Source organism: Nomascus leucogenys, chromosome 8 (assembly GCF_006542625.1).
Source record: "Nomascus leucogenys isolate Asia chromosome 8, Asia_NLE_v1, whole genome shotgun sequence".
NCBI lineage: Eukaryota > Metazoa > Chordata > Mammalia > Primates > Hylobatidae > Nomascus > Nomascus leucogenys.
In genome coordinates, this window is record NC_044388.1 from 33,439,113 (window position 1) to 33,464,246 (window position 25,134).

At 46.6% G+C, this 25,134-nt stretch overlaps 1 protein-coding gene across 1 annotated transcript in view; it reads left to right on the plus strand.

Annotated features, from left to right (window-relative positions):
- The first annotated feature begins 6,047 nt into the window (after positions 1–6,047).
- Positions 6,048–25,134, plus strand: part of EXTL3 (exostosin like glycosyltransferase 3) — a 134,242-nt gene continuing 115,155 nt past the window's right edge. Inside the window, exon 1 of the transcript XR_004031313.1 lies at positions 6,048–6,094. The gene's annotated coding sequence lies outside the window, so the exon portion shown is untranslated. The remainder of the gene's footprint in view (positions 6,095–25,134) is intronic.

The window sequence follows — 25,134 nt, forward strand, 5'->3', positions numbered from 1 at the left end:
CAGAGCAAGACTCTGTCTAAAAAAAAAAAAAAAAAAAAAAGCCAAAATGTGTGCTCTTCAAGATTCTTGCTTGCCCAGGGCTGATACTGCCTGAATGCTTAAGAGCTTTCCTCTCTAAGTGAATTCAGTTAATAGCTGTGCGCTGAGTACAGACTTGGGTGTGGAGAGTGAGCCGGGAGTGCATCAGGGTTCCCAGGAAACAGCTGGTGACACAGCACCTGGACACTCCTCTTCATCCGCCTTGGAACGCGTTGCCTCGGAACCAGCTGTGGACACTGAAGGGAAGACAAAACGGACTTCCAGGCTTATTCTCAATGTTCCTCTTTGCTTCCTTCTTATGGTCACGTCCTCTTTTGCAATCTCGAACCCTTTTCACAAAGGCTGCATCAAGGAAACACAGTGTGCCTACTAATACTCGACTCCAGGAAGCCCACTTCCTGTTAGAGTGTCTCAGTCTTGAGAGGATTTGTCCTGGCAGGACTTGCTTTTTAGCCAAGCCAAGTATGTGGTGTGTCTCTGTGGGATGATTTGAGGAGTGTCTGCAAGATTGCCCTGTCCTACTCATGCCAAAAATTCCACCATGAATGAGTCATACCTGTTTCTACCAACACCCCATTCCGGGAAGGCAAGGACACAGAAAGAAGATGGGGCAGCTTCCTTCCTCATTTTTCATGGGGATGGCCCGTGACTAGGGTCTACAGTGGAAATAAGATCTTATGCGGAGGGGAAAACATATGTGAAGTGTAAGCTAATGTTCATAGCAACATTATTCACGATAGCCAAAATGTGGGAACAATCCAAGTGTTCATCAAATGAATAAACAAAAAGGAATGTATATGTACAATATACACTGTACAATAGTACAATATATACGTACTATTCAGCCACAAAAAGAAATGAAGGTCAGGCCAGGCATGGTGGCTCACACCTGTATTCCCAGTACTTTGAGAGGCCAAGGTGGGTGGATTGCTGGTGGAGCCCAGGGCTTCAACACCAGCCTGGGCAACATGGCAAAACCCTGTCTCTACAAAAAATACAAAAATCAGCCAGGTGCGATGGCACATGCCTGTAGTCCCAGCTACTTAGGAGGCTGAGGTGGGACAATCACTTAAGCCCAGGAAAATGGAGACTGCAGTGAGACAGTGCCGCTGCGCTCCAGACTGGGTGACAGAGCAAGATGCTGTCCTCAAAACCAAAACCAAAATCAACAACAACGAAAAAAACAAGAAATGAAGTTCTGATACATGCTACAACATGGATGAACCTTGAAAATATTATACTGAATGAAAGAAGCCAGACACGAATGGGCAAATATTACATGATTCCATTTATATGAAATATCTAGAACATGGAAATTTATAGAGACAGAAAGCAGATTTGAGCTCACTGGGGTCTAAGGGGAGGGGGGAGTGGAAATTATTGCTTTAATAGATACGGAGTTTATCTTATGGGTGATGACAAGTTTTGGAAATAGTGTTGATGTTTGCCTAACATTATGAATATAGTTAATGCTATTGAGCTCTATACTTAAAAATGATTAAAATGGCAAACTATCTTATCTTAAATATTTTACTATAATATAAAAGACAGTGAGGCCGGGTGGGGTGGCTCACACCTGTAATCCCAGGAACTTTGGGAGGCCGAGGCGGGTGGGTCCTCTGAAGTCAGGAGTTCAAGATCAGCCTGACCAATATGGTGAAACCCTATCTCTACTTAAAAAAAAGGTATATAATAATAAAACTATAGATGTGACTTGAGATTCCTGGCATGGGAATAGACTGAGGGAACTATGGAAAAGAGACAAAATTCAGAGGGGGAAAATGCAAAGGCCTAGAATTAGAAGCAAACAAAGCTCGTTGGGAAATGGGAACCTGGGTTCAATGAAGTGACCCGGGGCTGGCAGTGAATGAAGCTGGGGAGCTGAGTGGAGGTCAGATCAGGAGGAGCCTCACTTCCGGCACGAAAGAGGTTGAACCTGGCGCAGCAAGGTTTCTAAGCAGGAAGGAGCATATGGCTGATCAGGTTTGACTGTGGGCAAAATCACTCCAAAAAGTGTGGGGGATTTATGGCCTGAGAACAGTGGTGAAAGCAGTGAGAGAACCCCCAGGGTCAGGCCAGGCACGAGAAAATAGGCTCTAGCCCAGCTCCCACTCCCCAGGAGCACCTAGTGCCCCTAAAAGCCAGTGTAAGAAACAGGAGACAAGCCAGGCACGGTGGCTCACGCCTGTAATCCCAGCACTTTGGGAGGCTGAGGCGGGTGGATCACGAGGTCAGGAGATCAAGACCATCCTGGCTAGCATGATGAAACCCCATCTCTACTAAAGATACAAAAAAAAAAAAAAATTAGCCGGGCATGGTGGCACGCGCCTGTAGTCCCAGCTACTAGGGAGGCTGAGGCAGGAGAATTGCTTGAACCTGGGAGGCAGAGGTTGCAGTAAGCCAAGATTGCACCACTGCACTCTAGCCTGGGAGACAGAGTGAGACTCCGTCTTGAAAAAAAAAAAAGAAACAGGAGACCCACCTGTGTCTCAGTTCTGTTACCTGATTTAGCACGAGCGTTCCCTGCTCTAACAGGAGACCATATGTCCTTCTCAAGGCCCACCTGGATACCAAGTCTCTAAACTGGGGAGGAAGCCCACGTAGAAATTAGCTTAGTGATTAAAAAAAAAACAAAAAAACAAAAAAACCCACAAACCTGTGTGAGCCCTGGACACTCTAACCTAAATATCTACCTTCCTGGCAAGGTCTCCTGGGGGAGAAGCGAAAGAAGGGTGTTTTCCTCCCATCTGAAAATTCGGATTGCCTCCCTTTTGCGCTCGGAAAGAACACGCTTCCTTCTGGTGTGTCGGGGGCTCCCTGCCATTCCCCACCCCTGCTGCTCCTCCCTGGACTGACCCACTGCCCATGGCTCCCAGCTCCCCTCGCCCACTGCTGCCAGTTGGAGGTTCTGCTCCTAACCCCCAAGGGCTGCTTCTTCTGTCTGCTTTTCCCTGTGGTGCTCCCAGATACAGCTCCCTGCCAGCAGCCTCCCCACTTTGAGACCCTGTTAACTCAGTCACCTGGGCCCAAGCTCCTTGTTCAGTGACCCCATGTCGGTAGCTTGAAATCAGCGAGGGTGGCAGTATTACAGCACAGGCATCTGCAGACACCACACATCAGAACTTTTATTTCTGGAGAGCCAGCTGTCATCCGTATCTGTACACCGCCGACAGGGCTTCTGGTTCTTTTTTTTTTTTTTTTTGAGATGGAGTTTCACTCTGTCTCCCAGGCTGGAGTGCAGTGGCGCAATCTTGGCTCACTGCAAGCTCCACCTCCTGGGTTCACGCCATTCTCTTGCCTCAACCTCCCGAGTAGCTGGGACTACAGGCGCCTGCCACCATGCCCAGCTAATTTTTTAAATATATTTAGTAGAGACGGGGTTTTACCGTGTTAGCCAGGATGGTCTCGATCTCCTGACCTCGTGATCCACCCGCCTCGGCCTCCCAAAGTGCTGGGATTACAGGTGTGACCCACCGCGGCTGGCCGGCTTCTGATTCTTGCAGACAGACTCCTGCAAGAAAAAACTAATCCCACAGTGCCAGGCAGGGCTTCATTTCTCTGAGATCTGCTAGGTCCCCACCACCTCAGGGGGCAGGGCCAGTGCTCCCCGACATTGTAGAACTTCTCATTTCACCCCTGTGGTCAGGCTAACTGAGAGAGGGCTCAGTTCACAAGCACATTCTGCAGGCTCCTATGGAACTTGAACTAGAGCTCTGAGTTCTTCAGCAGGAAGGATTGTGTGCGCCATCCAAGAATGGGGATGCTGTTTCCCATAACTGCCAACCCATGTCCTCTCATGTTCTTGAGGTTCAAATGCAAGAGATGCTTTCCCTACACCCGTCTCAGGCATTTGGACCGGAGTCCAGGCACTAGATACGCCATGTAGGCTTCAAGGCCTCTAGGCTGTCTTAGCTCATTAACATCTCGGAGTTAAACTGGAAAGGCCACAAAGGTGTTAAACAGAAACAAAAACATTGTAATCAATTTGGTTTGACTGTATTTAACCGTTTAGCTTTTCTTTTCTTTTCTTTTCTTTTTTTTTAAGAGATAGGGTCTCACTCTATCACCCAGCCTGTAGTACAGTGATGTGATCATTAGTTCACTGCAGCCCTGAACTCCTAGGCTCAAGTGATTCTCCTGCCTCAGCCTACTGAGTAGCTGGGGCTATGGTGGGCACCATCATGCCTGGATAACTTTTTTATTTTTGTAGAGACCGGGTCTGGCTATCTTGCCCAGGCTCGTCTCTAACTTCTGAACTCAAGCGATCCTCCCCTCTCAGCCTCCCAAAGTGCTGGGATTTCAGATGTGAGCCACGGCGCCCATTGTTAGCTTTTTGATACATTTAAGATCATGTACATTATTGTTAATTATGATTGTTTTTGTCATTCAGTGTGTGTGATTTTCCAAAGATTACACTTTGAATCTCCAGGTGTGCATTGAATTGTCCCCCTCCCTCCCCACTGACAGGCTGAAGTCCTAAGCCCCAGTACCTCAGAATATGACCTTATTTGTAAATCAGATGATTGCAGATGTAATTAGTTAAGATGAGGGCGTGCTGGAGTAGGGTAGCGTGGGCCCCAAATCTAATATGACTGGTGTTCTTACAAAAGGGGGATATTTGGACGCAGGAAGAATGCCACGTGTACATGACGCTGGCCATCTATAACCCAGGAGAGAGGCCTGGAACAATCTTCCCTCACAGTCCTCAGAACTGGAACCAACGCTGCCCACACCTTGAACACAGACTTCCAGCGTCCAGCACTGTGAGACAGCACACGTCTGGTGATTTAGCCCCCCAGCTTATGGCACTTTCTGACAGCAGCGCTAGCTAACTGATACGCTCCCCCGCTAAATGTACCTTTCCATTTGTGCCCCACCAGGGTTTGCAGACAAGCAAAATTGTCATAGTTCCCTAACGCCTCAGAATGTTTTCTTCCTAGATCACTTTTTATAATTATTACTTACAGTGAGGGAAAACTGAAATATTGCAATGCCATCCACAAGTAGGATTAGTCCCAACCACTCAGAAACGTTAAAAACTGATCTAATAAAAATAACCTTAAGACGCATTAAACTAAGCTACTCGGAAACTGCTTCTTCTGTTTGTGGACACGCAGATTTGCCACAGTTGAAATCACTGGCCACGTGCTGTCTTCTGTTGTGTTTGTCACTTAACATCGCATGACAGAAATATTTCCACATAGTGACAATGTTCATATTCTTAAGTAGTGACTTACTAGTCATTTGTTATATTCTCATTTTTCACTACATTTTTGTGTAATTTATTTATTAACTGCATTTAAACTTTTTCTCGGGGCGTGTACGGGAAGAGTTCTGGATTCCAGTTTTAGCCCCTGTCACACGGAACCCCGTTCTTCTCTAGACTGAGCTGATCTGTGGTTTCCCCAGAAATAAAAACGACGCGCGCAGGTTTCTCCCTCCCCTTGACGTCATTTAGTTTGATCCTTTGTAATGATTTTCCCTAGTTTCGAAAGCTTGCCCTAGTCTTAACCCTGCTGTCGCGTTTCCTTATGTCGCTAAGCGGGAGGTGGCCCCGCACTCTAAGCATCCGGCTCATTTCCATGCTTTACCGGGACCATAGCGACCTGTGCCCTCCGCGCTCGGCGCCCTAGCCCTCCGCGGTGTGCAGCCGGGTGCGGGTGTTGTTGCAGCGGCGCCCGCCAGGAGGCAGCGCAGGCTCGGCATTGGCTGCGGCGTCCCACAATGCACCGGGCTGTGGGGCCTGCACGACAGTCTTTAACCCAGCTGCGAGGCCGCGAGAAGGCGGGCCCGGGAGCCGGCGGGGGCGGGGCCTCCGAGGAAAGGGTCAGGAGCCGACGCAGAGGCGGTGGGCGGGGCGTTAGGGGGCGGGGCCAGGAGCCTCCGAGGGGGCGGTGGGTGGGATCGGGAGCCGGCCGGCGAGGCCGGGGATGCGGTGAGCCGGGGGCGGGGCCTCAGGGGGCGGGACCGTGGAGAGGGCGGGGCCGGGCCGCTGGCGCTGTCGCCGGCCGCAGTGGCCGCCGCTGGAGACCGCGGGACCTGGCGCTGCAGCGAGGTAGGGGCTCTTCGGGATCTTCCCTTTCGGGGTTGGGAAGTCTTTTCTTCGTGGTGCCAATGGGAGAAGCGGCAAGCTGCTAAAATTTAGAGACGGCTTCGCACTTCTCGCTGTAGCCGGGGCTTTGCCCGGGGGATCGATTTTAAAACTCTTTGTCTGGCCCCGTCGTCCTGCCCGCGGGCCGGACGTGGGGCGCCTGTTCTTGGGCGTCTGGGGCGTGCGATTGCAAGCTCGCGGTCCATGCCCCCTGCCTCGAGTATGGACGTCAACTCCAGGGTGGGCTGGGCTGGGTTTCTGCAGAGGCGGGAATTTGTGAGAGCTGGGAGAGTGTGGCTCTCAGCGGGTCCCGTATCACACTGTGGGCTGGGGTCCCGACCCCTACTGCCTCGGGTACGGGTTAAGCGGCATCTGCCACGCGCCCGCCTCGCGCGCTGTCAGGAGGCGCTGTCCCCGTGGGTAAGCCCGTGCCGTGGGTGCCCTCCCGTACCTGCAGCCCCAAACACACCTACCCCAGAGGACACCACAGAATGCGGACCCCAAAGCCAGCGGTACCTGCGAGCCCCTCAGCACAGCTGACTTTAATTTGGGATCCCACAATTAGAGCTTTTCAAAAGTTAAGTTTGGCAGATTGGAAGCCCGGGAATAGGGGGCGCTCGGAATGCTGAATTTTGTTGGTGTCTGTCCTCAGCCTGTTTCTGGGTCACCCTGCAAGGCTCCATCCGTTCAGTCTCACCCCTTAGTAAGAATGTCCTGCCCTGAAGGCTCCAGGCTGAAAGTCTCAGGTGACCCCATCTTTGCCTACTTTTCAAGGCTTGGCAAAGCACGTGTGTCTTTTGATCCTTATCCCCCATGTAACATAATTCATGTTTTTAAAGATATGTTTTTATTTAAAACCTTCACCCTGTATTTTAATTCCCATAAATACGAATTGGTTGATTTTACTTGTGAACTCTTTTAGGCATTTAGTAATAAAGGTTATAATTAGGAAAACTGAAAGATACTCATCAGGTAAACACGATCCTCCTTAACAAATTTGCTGATAGCAAAAGGCAGCAGATGGGAAATCAGGCAAGCTTGGTTTTAAAACATTTCTGCCTCTGAGAAGGTTGAACTATTAATATTATATTTATTGTTCATTCCAAGTCTAAAATGCTAGCAATGAACTCAGATTCCTTTTTTTGCTAGACAGTCATGCCTGTTGACTTGAGATAATAAATAAGAAAATTCTCCTCATCCCCAGAACTGAAGAAAATTCTTTCAAATTGTTCTCACCTTACCTATCCCCAGGGAAAGGAGGTAAGTCTCAGAGTTGTTGGGATTCTAAATATTTTGTTAAGCAGAAATTCTTGCTGGTCCTTAACAAACTCTGAGTACTTTGCTCTGGAATTATCAGTTCTTTTTCAAAATGTGAAATTATGAATTGCCTATTACATACAATATTCCACATCTCACGTTAATATTCATTTAAAAGCGTTGTGAGGCCGGGTGTGGTGGCTCACACCTGTAATCCTAGAACATCGGGAGGCCGAGATGGGAGGATTGCTTGAGCTCAAGAGTTCAAGACCATCCTGGGCAACATAGCGAAACCTCATGTCTACAAAAAATGAAAAAATTAGCCGGCATGGTAGTGAGCACCTGTGGTCCCAGCTACTTGGTAGGCTGAGGTGGGAGGATCACTTGAGCCTGGGAGGCAGAGGTTGCAGTGAACTGAGACCACCCCACTGCACCCCAGCCTGGGTGACAGAGTGAGACCCTGTCTCAAAAGATAAAAATCATTTTGTATTTGTGAGTAAAAAGAAACAAATCTTTAAAAGATTAAAAACAAGAAAAAATTAGTATATGTTAGTGATTACCATTTTGACTTCCCTGGAGCGACAATTAACCCAAAAGATAAAACCAAAATCTAGTTATTAATAGTCACCGACACCATAGAACTAGAAGGCACCATTTGAAGCTTAAAAGGAAGTTTAAAAACATGTTAAATTCAGACAATAACTTTGCACAGTGGTTTGCAAACATCAGTAAACGCAAACCCTCAAGTGATTCCTATGGAAAGACACTGACACTCAGATCAAGAAATTTAAATACAAATTCATGGACTTAACTAAAAAAATAAGCAGATCAAGTGTCTCCAACATCAACTGTAAATACACACACGTTAGGTTAATTTAAAAAATGACCCACTGTTTTTTACAACCTTCCAATGCCTGTATGCTTCCAAAAAGACACAGCTGGCATAGTTTTTGCTTCTAAAGGAGGTAAATTTTAAAAACTGACCCGTAGTTACAGACTGGCATTTAGAGGAGTTAACACAAACAGGTGAGTGACTCACCAATTACTCATTTTTTCTGCGGATTATTTACCTACTAAGTGCAAGACTGGACTCATAGCTTTAGCTCACTCCTAGTGAAAACACTGCACATAGGATCTATAAATGGAGGCTGTGTCATCAAGACCTCAGAAGTAGGGGCTGGCGTGTTTCTTAAGACACTGATGAAACAGAAGCATCTCTCAGAAGAACCATAAAGACATGAGTAGCTCTGTGTTAAAACACATCATTTATTTTGAAGGGAAAAAGGAACGCAGAAAGAACAATAGAGAGGAACTCAGAGCATTTCCTCTGTGGCTTCCCCCTTTGTGGTGCCAATTTAAAAAAAACATTATTGTCTAATGATCCTAATTTTTAAATAATAGTCATGTAATGTGAGGTTATAGAAGCAGTTATTCTGAAGGAGATAGTCACTCACACATGAACTATCCAGGTTTCCAATAATAAAAACATCACTCTATTCCTATTTATGTATTTGTTCAATAAACACCCTAGCACAGTTCTAGGATTAGGAATATGAAGATAAATAGTTTAACATCTGACTTTAAGAAGCTGATCTAGTTGGGGAAATCAACCCAGAGATAATTATGCTCTTGGTATGATGATAGATGTCTGCTCGTAGTGCTATCGGACCTCTGAAAAAAATCAATGCCTGAAATTAGTATTAAAGGATGACTAAGTTTTAGCCAGAAGTGGGAGGAGAGTGCTCCAGGTAGAGGGGACAAACATTAACAAAATCATGGAGGTAAAGGCCAGGCATGGTGGCTCACGCCTATAATCCCAGCACTTTGGGAGGCCAAGGTGGGAGGATTGCTTGAACCCAGGAGTTTGAGACCAGCTTGGGCAATATAGTGAGACCACATTTCTCCAAAAACAAAAACAAAAAAGCCAGGTGAGGTGGTGCACGCCTGTTGTCTCAGCTACTTGGGAGGCTGAGGTGTGAGGATCTCTTGAGTCCAGGAGGTGGAGGTTACAGTAAGCTGAGATTGCACCATTGCACTACAATCTGGGCAACAGAGTGAGACCCTGTCTAAAAAAAAATAATAAATTAAAATTTTTTTTAAAATGATGGAGATAAAGTACCAAAATATGAGGCCCAGAAAGATACAGAATAAGACTAAAGAAAGAGGATGGAGTCACACCATAAAAAGTCTTGTAAAGGCCGGGGGAGCCACTGGAAACTCTGGTGGGAGAATAACAGGATCAGATCTGCTTGAAGCAGCTTACTCTGAGGCTTCAGTGAAGAATGGATTTAGGAGGGTAGGAGGTAGGACAAGCTGTTAAGAGGCTGCAGCAGTGATTAGGAAAGAAATGAGGGTGCAGTGTTGGTGGAATGTGTGGCCAAATGGTCATGCATTCTTAGACATTATCAGCTTTCTTAGACATGATTTCATTTGGTTTTTGTAACCACCCTTTGCTTTTTGTAGGGTAGATTGACTCATTCTGTAAGTGTTTACTTAGGCGCTTTGTGTTCACTATCCCTGATTCTTATAAAAACCCTATAAATTGAGTATTATTAGCCCACTTCCCAGAAGTGTGTACTGAGGCACTGGTGAGGGCAGAGGCACAACGAGCCCCAGGTGCAGTCTTTTCATACAGGGCTCATTCTGAACAGCAGGTGGGTCCTTGCCTCTGAAGACTGAGGTGGGACAACCCTTCCAGGTAAACCTGCACCTCAGGCATCAGCATGGGAGTGAGACCGCAGTGCCTGGCTTCTCAAGCAGTGCTGTTTATGCATTTAAAAGTCCCCTGGCTGGGCGCGGTGGCTCATGCCTGTAATCCCAGCACTTTGGGAGGCCAAGGCAGGCGGATCATGAGGTCAGGAGATCGAGACCATCCTGGCTAACACGGTGAAACCCCGTCTCCACTAAAAATACAAAAAATTAGCGGGGCGTGGTGGTGGGCACCTGTAGTCCCAGCTACTCAGGAGGCTGAGGCAGGAGAATGGCATGAACCCGGGAGGTGGATATTGCAGTGAGCCAGAGCCAGGATTACGCCACTGCACTCCAGCCTGGGCGACAGAGCGAGACTCCATCTCAAAAAAATTTTTTTTTTAAATAAAAAAAATTCCCCTCGAGGCTGGGCACAGTGGCTCATGACTAATCCCAGCACTTTGGGAGGCTGAGGCAGGCGGATCACTTGAGACTGGGCAACATGGCAAAACTCATCTCTACAAAAAAATACAAAAATTAGCCTGGCATGGTTGTGCGTGCATCTGTTGTCCAAGCTACTAGTTGGGGCTGAGCTAGGAGGATCACTTGAGCTGAGAAGGTAGAGGCTGCAGTGAGCTGTGATTGCATTACTGTATTCCAGCCTGGGTGACACCCTGTCTCAAAAAAAAAAAAAAAAAAAAAAGTCTCCTTGAAGAAGATCGTATAGAAGTTCTGGAAAAAATGAAACATAGAATTATCATGTGATCAGCAATGCCACTTCTGGATTTAAAGCCTAAAGAATTGTAAGCAGGGATTTGAATAGATATTTGTACATCCATGTACCTAGCAAAGTTCTTTACAATAGCCAAAAGGTGGCTGCTGCCTCAGTGTTCATGGACAGATGAAGGGATAAACAAAATGTGTCAATACAAACAATGGAATATTATTCAGCCTTAAAAAGGAAGTTCTGACACATGCTACAACATGGATGAACCTTAAGGACATCATGCTAAGTGAAATAAACCAGTCACAAAAGGACAGATACTATATGATTCTACTCGTGTGAGGTCCCTAAAGCCGTCAAGTTCATAGAGACAGAAGGCATGGGGGTTGCCAGAAGCTGGGGGGAGGAGGAGTGGGGAGTTCGTATTTAATGGGTACAGAGTTTCAGCCTGGGAAGATGAAAAAGTTCTAGAGAAGGATGATGGTGATGGTTACACAACAATGTGAACGTGCTTAATGTCATAGACCATTGCACCTAAAAATGGTGAAGATAAGCCGAGCGCATTGACTCAACACCTGTAATCTCAGCACTTTGGGAGGCCGAGACCAGTGGATCACCTGAGGTCAGGAGTTCAAGACCAGCCCAGCCAACGTGGTGAAACCCCATCTCTACTAAAAACACAAAAATAATCTGGGTGTGGTGGCACATGCCTCTAATCCCACCTACTCGGGAGGCTGAGGCAGGAGAATCGCTCGAACCCAGGAGGCAGAGGTTGCAGTGAGCTGAGATCGTAACACTGCACTCCAGCCTGGGCAACTGGGTGAGACTCCATCTCAAAAAATAAAAAGAAATCGTTAAGATAGCTGGGCAGGGTGGCTCACGCCTGTAATCCCAGTGACTCAGGAGGCTGAGGCAGGAGGATCACTTGAGCTGAGGTTGAGGCTGCAGTGAGCTAGCATTGCACCACTGCTCCAGCCTGGGCAACAGAGCGAAACCTCGTCGCTTAAATAAAAAATGGTGAAAATGGCCAATTTTATGTTCAATCTATTTTACTACACACATAAAAAGTCCTATGGCATGTCACATTATGATCAGATTCCCAAGGCCTAGGAGCTTATGACAAACTTGTTTTTTGTTTGTTTGTTTTTTGAGACAGAGTCTCACTCTGTTGCCCAGGCTGGAGTGCAGTGGCACAATCTCTGCTCACTGTAACCTCTGCCTCCCAGATTCAAGCAATTCTCCTGCCTCAGCCTCCCGAGTAGCTGCGATTACAGGTGCACACAGTCATTCCTGGCTAACTTTTGTATTTTTTGTAGAGATGGGGTTTCACGGTGTTGGCCAGGCTGGTCTCCAATTCCTGACAGATTTGTGATAAGGAAGACTAGGAAATGCAATCAGGAAGATTAAAATGGGCATCTCATAGATTCCAGCCCAAGGAAAGAATGCTGGCTGGATTCCTGGAGGAAAAATCACAGAATGAGAAGCTGGAAGGTGGCAGAGATGGCATTTAGTTCAACTTCCTCTTTTTACAGATGAGAACAGTGAGGCCCGAGCTATCCAGTGACTGCCTAGGGTCATTGTGAGCAACTTCAAGCAAAGGGAGGATGTGAAGCCAAAACCTGTCCACCCTCCCCCACCCCCACCCTCCAATTCCCCCTGAAAGACAACCAGTGCCTGGTACTGAGAAGGAATCTCTGGGCTGACTGGCAAAGCTGTGCTCTGGCTTGCTTTTCAAGCAGAAAACAAATTGAGTTTTCCATCTCAATCAGTCTTGCTACAGCACATCCATAGGACTACCATGGCTGAAGAGATTTGGGTGCTTAGAATTTGGGGTTTGGTTGCTGGCTGTCTAGGTATCAAGGTGGGAAAGTGGTGATGTTAGAGTGAGTTAGTTCATTCATTCATTCATTATCAAATATCTGAGGGCTGACAACGTGTCAAATATCTTCTCCAATTTCTAGTTTTTCTATCTAGTAACAACCATCTGCCATCTTTATTCTAGATGTTCTGCCAGTTGCTCTTGGACATAAACTCCTTTTATGTAAGCTTTCATTGACTCCTGGATGGGGCCACTTGGGAATAGGTAGAGTTGGAGGGGAGATGATATGAGATGAAGGTGGGCGGTGCCAAATGCCAGAGAGAGTTTCAGTTCCATCAAGGAAGCCACCCAGAGCCACAGGATTCCAATTCGGATGTGTGTCTAGGGGCTCTAAGATGCAGAAGGACTGGAATCCTGTTAGTGTAACTTGCTCCGGCAGAGATCAGGTATGGGGATTGCCTGGAGGTCTTAATGCCTGCATGGAGGTTCAGAGTGACACATGCAGCAGAAAACCCAAAAGACAGACTAAAAGGAGAGCTATTCAGAGACAAGCAGAGATGCAAAGAGAGAGAGAGAGAGATGTGGAAGGGAGTGCAATCTGGAAGAACCACAATTTTCCTGGGACGACATCCCAATCTTGTGACCTCTAAGGATAAAGCCAGGTTGATTCATCACGATGATGCATAAAGGTAGATAGAGCCTCTTTTTCTTTTTTAACTGATATGGTTTGGCTATGTCCCCACCCAAATCTCATCTTGAATTGTTGCTCCCATAATCTCCATGTGTTGTGGGAGGGACCTGGTGGGAGGTAATTGATACACGGGGGCATATTTTTCCCATGCTGTTCTCGTGATAGTGAATAAGTCTCATGAGATCTGATGGTTTTATAAAGGGGAGTTCTGCACACACACTCTTGCCTGCCGCCATGTAAGATGTGCCTTTGCTCCTCCGCCTTCTGCTGTGATTGTGAGACCTTCTCAGCCATTTGGAACTGTGAGTCCATTAAACCTCTTTTTCTTTATAAATTACCCAGTCTTGGGTATGTCTTTATTAGCAGTACTAATACATGAACCCACTATTTGTACCTGCTTGCTTCCAGGAGAGTTGAGTTGTAGACTACAAGATAAAACATAACTTAAAAAATAAGGCACTAGGGTAGTTTAGTAAAACAATGACCAGCTTTGAAACCACTTATCAAACTCTGGAACCTTGGAAAAATTACCTAATCTACCAGAATGTTACGTTTCCTTATCTGTAAAATGCAGTAACAACTTTACAGAGTTGTTGAGAGAATTAGAAATCCATTAATGTTTTCATTCAACACTTTCACTGAGTGCCACGTTAGTGGCAATACTGTGTTAGGAGCAGAACAGGTAAGGATGGGTAAGACATGGTGCCTGCCATTGAGAGGCTTATAACTGGGGCGGAGGAAGACAGACACGTAGATAGACAAGTGGGTGAGGTGTCAAAGAACTTTGCTGGAAATGCATACAGGAAAGAAAGAAGGTATATCAGGAAATGTGTGCAGAAAGAAGGAAGGCATGTCAGGAATGGCGTGGTGCCAGGCATATAGGAGACGCACAGTAGAGACTAGCTGTTTTTAAAATTATAAAACATAAAAGTGATCAAAGCAGTGAAGCAGAAATAAATCCCGTGGGACACCTGAGATGAGACATTTTGGCAGAGAATTTGGCTTTAAGTTTCTTAGAAGCCACGACAGAAAAGGAAACAGGTTGGGTGACATCATTTTCTTATTCTAGTAAGAGAAAGTACACAGATTCAACTTTAGAGAGGACATTTTTTTTTTTCTGGAGCTAAATCAAGGAAGAATTATCACGTGGCCTCCCTTGAATATAATTTTGAAGCTGTGAACAGTACCATCAGTAACATTTTATGGACAGCTCTGATGGTTTTTATACCACGGCACTCTTCTTACCTTTGATGGAAGCTATCTGGAGTTATGACTGATGTCTAAAGTGGTTTACTTTTAGAATCCTGGTGTGCTAGGATTCTGGGAGAGTCACTTTCAGGAAGTTACCTGGCGATGAGTCATCAGAAGAACCTGGAGAAGTGAGAGGACTGGAAGAGTTCTCATTGTTCTGAGCTCAGTTATTTTCTCTGTGCTACAGGGCAGAGGATCCCTTGGCATGAAATAAGAGCTAAGCGGTCCAACAGGCATTGAAGTGTTAAAACAAGAATAGAATAAGTCCTGTGCTAATCCTGACACAAGATAGCAGGCTCTGGGGATGATAATGCCTGCTGCTGATGGGCAGACCAGGGATTAGCAACCAACCAGAGAATATGCTTCAGATAAACTAAACAGGAGGTAGGGTGACGCCATGGAAAAGGCATGGACTTTGAAGTCAGGTATATCAGGTTCAAATCCTAGGTCTGCTAGTTGCTAGTTTCACAAAGTACTTAATTTTCTGATCCTCAATGGGATATTAAGAGTTATCCTGGGCCGGGCACAGTGGCTCACGCCTGTAATCCTAGCACTTTGGGAGGCCGAGGTGGGTGGATCACAAAGTCAAGAGATTGAGACCATCCTGGCCAACATGGTGAAACCCTGTCTCTACTAAAAATACAAAAATTAGCTGGGTGTGGTGGCACCCGCCTGTAGTCCCAGCTACTTGGGAGGCTGAGGCAAGAGAATCACTTGAACCTGGGAGGCGGAGGTTGCAGTGAACCAAGATTGAGCCACTGCACTGCACTCCGGCCTGGCGACAGAGTGAGGCTCTGTCACACCCCCCCCCCCCAAAAAAAAAGTTATCTTGGGCCAGGCGTGGTGGCCTACGCCTGTAATCCCAGCACTTTGGGAGGCTGAGGCAGGTGGATCACCTGAGGTCAGGAGTTCGAGACCAGCCTGACCAACATGGTGAAACCCCGTCTCTACTAAAAATACAAAAATTGGCTGGGCACCTGTAATCCCAGCTACTTGGAAGGCAGAGGCAGGAGAATCGCTTGAACCCAGGAGACAGAGGTTGCAGTGAGCTGAGTTCATGCCATTGCACTCCAGCCTGGGCAATAAGAGTGAAACTTCATTTAAAAAAAAAAAACAGTTATCTCGTATTTCTTGGTTGTTTTGCCAATTAAAGATAAGATATATAAACAATAATAATAGTAATAATAATGAGTGCTAACAATGATTGAGACCTTAGTGCAGGCCCTCTGCTAAGTGCTTTAACTGCATTATCTCATTTATTCTTTTTTTTTTTTTTTTTTTTGAGAGGAGTCTTGCTCTGTTGCCCAGGCTAGAGTACAGTGGTACGATCTCGGCTCACCACAACCTCTGTCTCCTGGGTTGAAGCAATTCTCCTGCCTCAGCCTTCCAAGTAGCTGGGATTTACAGGCATGCCACCATACCCAGCTAATTTTTGTATTTTTTAGCAGAGACGGGGTTTCACCATGTTGGCCAGGCTGGTCTCGAACTCCTGACCTCAGGTGATCTGCCTGCCTCAGCCTCCCAAAGTGCTGTGATTACAGGCGTGAGCCACCATGCCTGGCCACATTTATTCTTCATAGCAACTCTCTGTGGTACATACTACCTGGCAACTAGAAGATGCTCAGCAGATGGTATATATTAGTATCATTTGCTTAAAATTAATAAATAATAAAAATATTAAATCTGGCCCATTGTCTGTTTTAGTAGTCCATGAGCTAAGAATGGTGTGTAAATTTTTAAATGGTTGGGAAAAAAAATTAAAATAGAGGCCGGGTGTCGTGGCTCACACTTGTAATCCCAGTGCTTTGAGAGGCTGAGGCAGGAGGATCACTTGAGGCCAGGATTTCAAGACCAGCCTGGGTAACATAGCAAGACCCCATCGCTACAAAAAATTTAAAAATTAGGCAAGTGTGTTGGCGCACGCCTGTATTCGCAGCTACTCAGGAGGCTGAGGCGGGAGGATCACTGGAGCCTGCGAGGTTGAGGCTGCAGTGAGCCATGATTGCACCACTGCACTCCAGCCTGGGCATCAGAATGAGACCCTATCTGCAAAAATAATAATAAAAATAAAAAAATAAATCAGGCCAGGTGTGATGGCTCACTCCTGTAATCTCACTTTGGGAAGCTGAGGTGGGCAGATCACTTGAGACGAGGAGTTTGAGACCAGCCTGGCCATCTCTACTAAAAATACAAAAATTAGCCGGGCGTGGTGTTGGGTGCCTGTAGTACCAGCTACTCGGCAGGCTGAAGTATGAGAATCACGTGAACCCAGGAGGCGGAGGTTTCAGTGAGTTGAGATTGCCCCACTGCAGTCCAGCCTGGGTGACAGAGCGAGACTCTGTCTCAATAATAATAATAATATTTTATGACATGAAAATGATATAAATTTAAATTTCAGTGTTTATAAGGTTTCCTTGGAACACATTCATGCCCTTTTGTTTACATGCCGTCTAAAGGTGTTACATGCCATTTAAAGCCATCAGCACTGCATTAATCTTCAGTGGCTGTGACGGAGATACGAATGGCCTGCACAGCCCTACATGTTTACCATGTGGCCCTTGACAGAAAACGTTGGCTGATCCCTGATTTAGAACAAGACCTCCAGGGGCCGCTACAGAACAGAAACTCAGCCGACCTCTGTGTTAGCAAGATCGCCCAGGGGTGACTTTTCAGACATGGAATCTGGTAAGAGTGGAAATCCCATCTGCCGCCTTGTTGAGACCACGGACAAGGCCTATGCTGGACAGTCCCGGCATCCACATGGGCTGGGTTGAGGAGAGAAACAGGGGTGGGGCCAAGCCCATCTGGGGCCAGAACTTAGTGGAGCAGGCTGAGAAATCTGGGATCTCTGAGCTTTTTGTTTTTATGCTTTTGTATTTCATTGCTTTTCCCTTTATGTTTTAGCAAAAATTCTCTTTTAAAATTCTCATCTAAGCTAAACCAAGGAGTAGAAATGATCAATTCACAACTGGGCCAGGATAGAGTCCAAAGTTCTTCATTGTTCTTAAGCCACGCTGTGTCTGTCTGGCCCCTGTCACTTCCTTGTCAGGACTCCCCTCCTGATCGCTCCCTACCCCCGGCTCTGCTCAGGTCGTGGAGCTCGCAGCACCCAGGAAGAAGTCTGTTACACCCTTCATGCTGTTTTATCCTCTGCAGGTCCCTCCGTTTCCCACCCCTCCACACCTTCCCAACCTGTCGGAATCCTCAGCCTTCAAGGTTCTGCTGAAGTGCCACCTCCTCCTCCGGGAGGCCCTCCCTGGCTCTTTCTGCCCATCCCGGAAGAGATGACCACATCTGCTGTTTGTTTTTTTTTTTTTGAGATGGAGTCTTACTCTGTTGCCCAGGCTGGGGTGCAGTGGCGCAATCTCAGCTCATTGCAACCTCCACCCCCCGGGTTCAAGTGATTCTCCTGCCTCAGCCTCCGGAGTAACTGGGATTACAGGCGGGCACCGCCATGCCCAGCTAATTGTCTGTATTTTTAGTAGAGACGGGTTTTGCCATGTTAGCCAGGCTGGTCTTGAACTCCTGACCTCAAGTGATCCACTCGCTTCGGCCTCCCAAAGTGCTGAGATTACAGGGGTGAGCCACCGCGCCCGGCTGACATCTGCTCTTTTGCCACACTCTACCTCCTGTCCTACCACCTGTCACACTGCATGGGCAATGTCCACTGTCTATGGATTCTTTCCCATTAGGGATGACGTTGTAAACTTAGCACCCCACATGGCCCCTGGACCGTGGTAACCTGGAGTGTGTGAAGGCTGAAAATGAGGATTAGAGTCCTCTGAAGGACCAGGAGGAATGAACTTTTTAGCTCAAGAGCTAGAAATTCCTCAATAAAAGATGATGTTGATAAATGGAAACTCAAGCAAGGAAGGCCTAGGGTGGCAACATTCCTGTCTGGGATTTTTTCTTTTCCTTTATGTGAAGGATATTGAATAATTCAGTAGGAAATACCCTTAACTATAAAAGACAGAAAACACTAAGCAAGGAATGGTGGCACACACTTGTAGTCCCAGCTACTCAGGAGGCTGAGGCATGAGGATCACCTGAGCCCAGGAGTTTAAGACCAGCCTGGGCAACATAGCAAGACTGGTCTCTAAAAAAAAAAATTGGCCGGGCGCGGTGGCTCATGCCTGTAATCCTAGCACTCTGGGAGGCCAAGGCGGGCGGATCACAAGGTCAGGAGATCGAGATCATCCTGGCTAACACAGTGAAACCCCGTCTCTACTAAAAAATACAAAAAAAAAAAAATTAGCCAGGCATAGTGGAGGTGCCTGTAGTCCCAGCTACTCGGGAGGCTGAGGCAGGAGAATGGTGTGAACCTGGGAGGCGGAGCTTGCAGTGAGCTGAGACTGAGCCACTGCACTCCAGCCTGGGTGACAAAGTGAGACTCTGTCTCAACAAAAAAAAAAAAAAAAAATTTTTTTTTAAATTATCTGGGTTCAGTGATGTGCACTTGTAGTCACAGCTATTCAGGAGGCTAAGGTGGGATGATCACTTGAGGCCAGGAGTTCGAGACCAGCCTGGGCAACATAGTGAGACCCCTGACTACACACACATACACACACACACACACACACACACACACACTATTCAAACAGAATATTAATGTAATACCTCTCCAAGGACTTCTAGCACAAGGCTACGTTGTAATTCATAGAAGACATTTCAGGAGGGGCTGAGACGATATTGTCCAACAACTTTGTTGACGATAAAACAAAATATAAGGATAGAATTTTCTTTTATTTTTTAATAGAGATGGGGTTTGCCATGTTGGCCAGGCTGGTTTTGAACTCCTGAGCTCAAGCAATCCACCTGCCTTAGTCTCTCAAAGTGCTGGCATTACAGGCGTGAGTCACTGCCCCCAGCCGAGAATAGAATTTGAAAAATGCAAATGTTGGCCCAGCGCAGTAGCTCACACCTGTAATCCTCGCACTTTGGGAGGCTGAGGTGGGTAGATCACCTGAGGTCAGGAGTTCAAGACCACCCTGGGCAACACGGTGAAACCCTGTCTCTACTAAAATACAAAAAAATTAGCTGAGTGTGGTGGTGCGCACCTGTAGTCCCAGCTACTTGGGTGGCTGAGGCAGGAGAATTGCCTGAACCTAGGAGGCAGAGGTTGCAGTGAGCCGAGATGGCGCCACTGTACTCCAGCCTGGGTGACAGAGTGAGACTCCATCTCAAAAAAAAAAAGGCAAATGTCTAACTTCGCCAGGAGACAAGATCTTTCAAGTGCAGATATCTCACATGAGCTCTTATCACCCTCAACAGAATGTTGTCACAGGACAAGGAAGGATTTGGGGCTGGAAGGATCTTACCTAATAGCCTCTTGGTATCTGCTCTCTCCAAGGGCAATATCTGCCCTTAAGAGAATTGTTGTCTGTAACTTTGATCTCAACTGGGTGATTGCTGAGCTCTCAAGACCTTTATCTTATAAGCACAGTTTGAGTTGGTTTTTTCATGCTCTCACTCTAGCCTAGGAATCCTTTTGGCCACTTTGGGCCTGTTGTGAGTTCCTAGGGTGGCAGATCTCCATGAGCTTGCCCGTTTACTCTGCAGAAAACTTAGTGTTATAGCAGGTTGGCACGTGGTGGCTTATGCCTGTAACCCTAGCAATTTGGGAGGCTGAGACAGGTGGATCACCTGAGGTCAGGAGTTCGAGACCAGCCTGGCCAACATGGTGAATCCCTGTCTCTACTAAAAATACAAAAATTAGCTGGGTATGGTGGCGTGTGCCTGTAATCCCTGCTGGAACCCAGGAGGCAGAGGTTGCAGTAAGCTGAGATCCCACCATTGCACTCCAGCCTGTGCAACAAAGTGAGACTGTCTCAGAAAAAGAAAGAAAGGTTGGGGGTGGGGTGTGGAGAGGGAGGGAGGAAGGGAGGAAGGAAACATAGTGTTATATCAGCCAACCTAAAAGTTCCTCTTTCAGGTCATTAATGAAAAATATCCCAGTAATCACATTTCTTTATAAAAGAAACCTTTTATAAATCAGTCATCTTATTGTAATCAAACTTCTAGATTCCATTCTTTCTGAACAGGTTTGGGTAAAATGGGAACGGTTTCTATGATCAACTGAACTCTCCTAGCTTAGCTGATTTTCTAGCCAGCTTTCTCTCTCTCCTGTTCTCCACAGCAGATTTTCAAACACCCGCATTCCCCTTAAACCTCCCAGGCTCCCATCACTCCCAGCAAAGAGCCAGCCCACTACTTTATGGAGACAGGAGAGACTGTCAGACAGTTCCTGCTGCTGTCCAGCTGCATCTGAGTAAGTTTTTCTCTCTTTCTATCTCATTCCAGCTGAAGAAGTATCACTCCTTTGATTAGGGCCAACCTTTAAATCTGTCGATTGAGTCAGTATGATAGTGGTCTCTGTCTATAATCCCAGCTACTCAGGAGGCTGAGGTGGGAGGATCACTTGAGCCCAGGAGTTTGAGACCAGACTAGGCAACACAGCAAGACCCCATCTCTAAAAAAAAAAAAAAAAAAAAAAAAATCAATCAATCTGTGGATTGGCCTGTGCTCTAGGCCTTCTCCCTCCTCCCTCCTCTAGGGTCTCTCTCATTGATGATCACCTCTTCTGCATCCTTCTCGGCCTTTGCACCTTGTCCCATCTCATCCATCAAAATCCATCTTCCTCCAGCAACCCTCCCCTTCACAGCCCAGCTTCTTGGCTTAGAATTATTTCTATCCAGGGACCTCCTTCCTCCTCGGCTCCCCAGCTGCCTTCGCTCTGGCTTCTATTCCCCTGGCTGCAATGAAACTATCCTCCAAAAAGTCACAGCCACTTCCCTGCTGCTAAACCCAATGTATGTGTCCTAGTCCTTACCTAACTTATCTCCTGAAAGCATTTGGCTTTCCTGACGCATGTGTCTTTGAGTAATTCTCTTCTCCTGGCCCTGTCCTCTCCCAGTTTATTTCCTCCTTTTCCTCGTGCTGTTCGTTCTCGGTCTCATCTTCCTGGATCCCTTCTTCTATGGCAGTTCTACCCTGGGCCTCCTACTCTCCCTGTACCCATCTTCTTGGAATTCTTTTTGTTCCAAGTGACAGAACCCAAACTCTGGTTTTGTTGGTAGTGGTGTTTTGCTTGGTTGGTTGTAACAGCCAAGCAAAGGGATAGTTGAGTTTATGGATCTATTTATGGTTGCACAATTAACTCCATAAACTCAACCAACTAAAACACCACTACCAGCGAACCCTATGACAAAGGAAATGCATTGTTTCACACACCTGAAAAGCCAGAGGTAGATCTGTGGTATCTGGCCCGGAGACATAAAGTAGGGTCGTCATGCTCAGCCTCCCCCTGCCTGTCTCTTGGCTTGTTTTCCTCTGTTCGCTCCACTCTCAGGCAGCCTCTTTCCAAGTGATGGCAAAATGCCTGCCAGCATCTCCAAGCTGAGACCCAGTCCTCTTAGCAAACACAAGACAATCTTCTACCCAATTTCTTAAGCTGGAAGTCTAGGATTCTTTTTTTTTTTTTTTTTTTTTGAGATGGAGTTTTGCTCTTATCACCCGGGCTGGAGTGCAATGGTGCAATCTCAGCTCACTGCAATCTCTGCCTCCCTGGTTCAAGCGATTCTCCTGCCTCAGCCTCCTGAGTAGCTGGGATTACAGGCATGTGCCACCGTGCCTGGCTAATTTTGTATTTTTAGTACAGACGGGGTCTCACTATGTTGGCCAGGTTGGTCTTGAACTCCTGACCTCAGGTGATCCACCCACCTCAACCTCTCAAAGTACTGGGATTACAGGCATGAGCCACTGAGCCTGGCTAGGAATAATTTTTTTTTTTTTTTTTTTGAGATGGAGCCTCACTCTGTCACCCAGGCTGGAGTGCAATGGCGTGTTCTTGGCTCACCACAACCTCCACCTTCTGGGTTCATGCAATTCTCCTGCCTCAGCCTCCCAAGTAGCAGGGATCACAGGCGCCCACCACCACACCTGGCTAATTTTTGTATTTTTAGTAGAGACAGTGTTTCACCATGTTGGTCTGGCTCGTCTCGAACTCCTGACCTTGTGATCCGCCTGCCTCGGCCTCCCAAAGTGCTGGGATTATAGGCATGAGCCACCGCGCCTTGCCAGAAATCACTTTTGACTCCTATTCCCCAACATTGGCTTCGTCACCAAGTCCAGTCCCGGATTCTCAATCTCTCTGCGTCCCTGCTGCCAGTAATCTAATTCAGGTCACTGTCCTTTGTCTCCATCCGTGTCTGACCTCCTGGGGGTTTCCTGCCTCAGGTTCTGCTGCTCTGCAGTCCGCTCTTCCTGTCACAGCTGGGACCATCTTTTGAAAACGTTAATCTAGTCCCATCCCTTCGATATACAAAGCCCCTATTAGCAGGAAGCTGAAGCAAAACTCCGTGTTATGTTTTCTGTAAGGCGCTGCCTGCTGCAGCTCCTGCCTGCCCCTGCCTGCCTACCTCTTTATACTTCCCCTCTTGGTCCCTGCGGTTTGGCCCCTGATGCCAGATGAGCCACTCCCTCCCGGTTCTCTCTCCATCCTACTCCCTCCACCTGGACCATTCCCCTCCTGAGTCCCTCCTGACAGCTGCTTTTTGGGTCACAAGTTAGACATAACTTCACCGAGGACAGCCTTTCATACTGCAGTATGTATATACTCTTCCTGTTAGAACATTGTACTTTTTCCATCTTAGCACTTACCACCCTTTCTTGTAATTGCTTGTTAAATCATCCATACCTATGGGTTGGGCGCGGTGGCTCATGCCTGTAATCCCCGCACTTTGGGAGGCCAAGGTGGGCAGATCACTTGAGGTCAGGAGTTCTAGACCAGCCCAGCCAACATGGCAAAACCCTGTCTCTACTAAAAATACAATTAGCCAAGCGTGGTGCATGCTTGTAATCCCAGCTACTTGGGAGGCTGAAGCACGAGAATCACTTGAACCCGGGAGGCAGAGGTTGCAGTGGGCTGAGATTACACCACTACACTCCAGCCTGAGCAACACAGTGAGACTCTGTCTCAAAAAAAGAAGAAAAAAAAATCCATACCCCTCTGCAGACTCTAAGGTTCATGAGTGCAGATATTTGCTTTGCTTTGTGAAATATCCCCAATATTACAAAGTAGAACTCAATATGTTTTTGTTGACTTGTATCATAAAATGAGATGCAATTGTATTAGTGGTTTTGCAATTCTCTTCTAGATTTTAGAATTTAGATTGATTCCATAAACTGGAAAAAATATATAATATCTACTCCTTCTCTTTATTTATATGCTTATGGTTCCCACTTAACAAATGGTAAAGTTTGAGAATTGAAAAGATCTTAGTAAAATCTAGCACTAATTCACTTCATTTGACAGCTTAGGAAGGGGAGGCTCAGAGGGTCTCCGTAACTTGCACAAACCACAGAGCTATTTATGGTTGCATAATTAGATCCATAAACTCAAACTTAGAGACCCCGACTTTTAATCCAGGGCTTCACCATGGTATTAACACTTTTATTAGCACTTTTATGTATTTTTAACTTAATTATATTTTTGAGACAAGGTCTTGCTTTATTGCCCAGGCTGGAGTGGAGTGGTGCGATCATAGCTCACTGCAGCTTCGACCTCCCGGGCTGAAGCAGTTCTCCTGCCTCAGCCTCCCAAGTAGATGGGACCACAGGCATGTGCCACTACACCCAGCTAATTTTTATATTTTTGTGGAGATGGGATCTCAATATGTTACCCAGGCTGATCTCAAACTCCTGGGCTCATGTGATCCTCCTCAGTCTCCCCAAGTGCTGGGATTATAGGCGTGAGCCACTAAGCCCGGCTGTTATTAGCACTTTTAACAGACTAGTGTAGTATGATTTCTTTTGTAGTAATACAAAGGAATCTTATTGCTTATAGCCTCACGTTTTACTTTTTAAAGTGTACTTTTGGATCCTGTACATCTCAATAGATTTTCGGGAGGAAAATCACTCCCAGGTCTGTAGACGCCTGGGTATCCTCTAGGTCTGTGCTCCACCGGTAAAGTTAATACCTAGCACATTGCTCACAAAGAGCCAGATGCTACACATTGTATTCAGTTCTCCTACAGTTTCACCTCAGAAGGATAATGACTGAGTAGATGCCATCTGGATTTGATGATCTGGGGAACGCTTATGTTGTGTAAAAGAAGTAACAGACTGTGGTTTAACTCTTTGTATTAACCGTTCCCTGTTGCTTCTGTGAAGTTTACAGGACTCACTGTTAACTTCACAGGGGCAATGGAACAGTCCATTATGAAACATGAGCTTGAAAAGAAAGCTGTTTCTGTAAGTTAAGGTTTGGAAAAGACCGAGCAAGAGTAACACTCGAAAAATAATTATTTTAGAATTGGGTATGGATTAAAAAACAAAAATTGGGGAAAAGCATTTAATTTATTTTTTTTTAAGACGGAGTCTCACTCTTTCCTCCAGGCTGGAGTGCAGTGGCGTAATCTCAGCTCACTTCAACCTCCGCCTCCTGAGCTAAAGCGATTCTCTTGCCTCAGCCTCCGGAGTAGCTGGGATTACAGGCATGTGCCACCATGCCTAATTTTTGTATTTTTAGTAGACATGGGGTTTCACCATGTTGGCCAGGCTGGTCTCAAACTCCT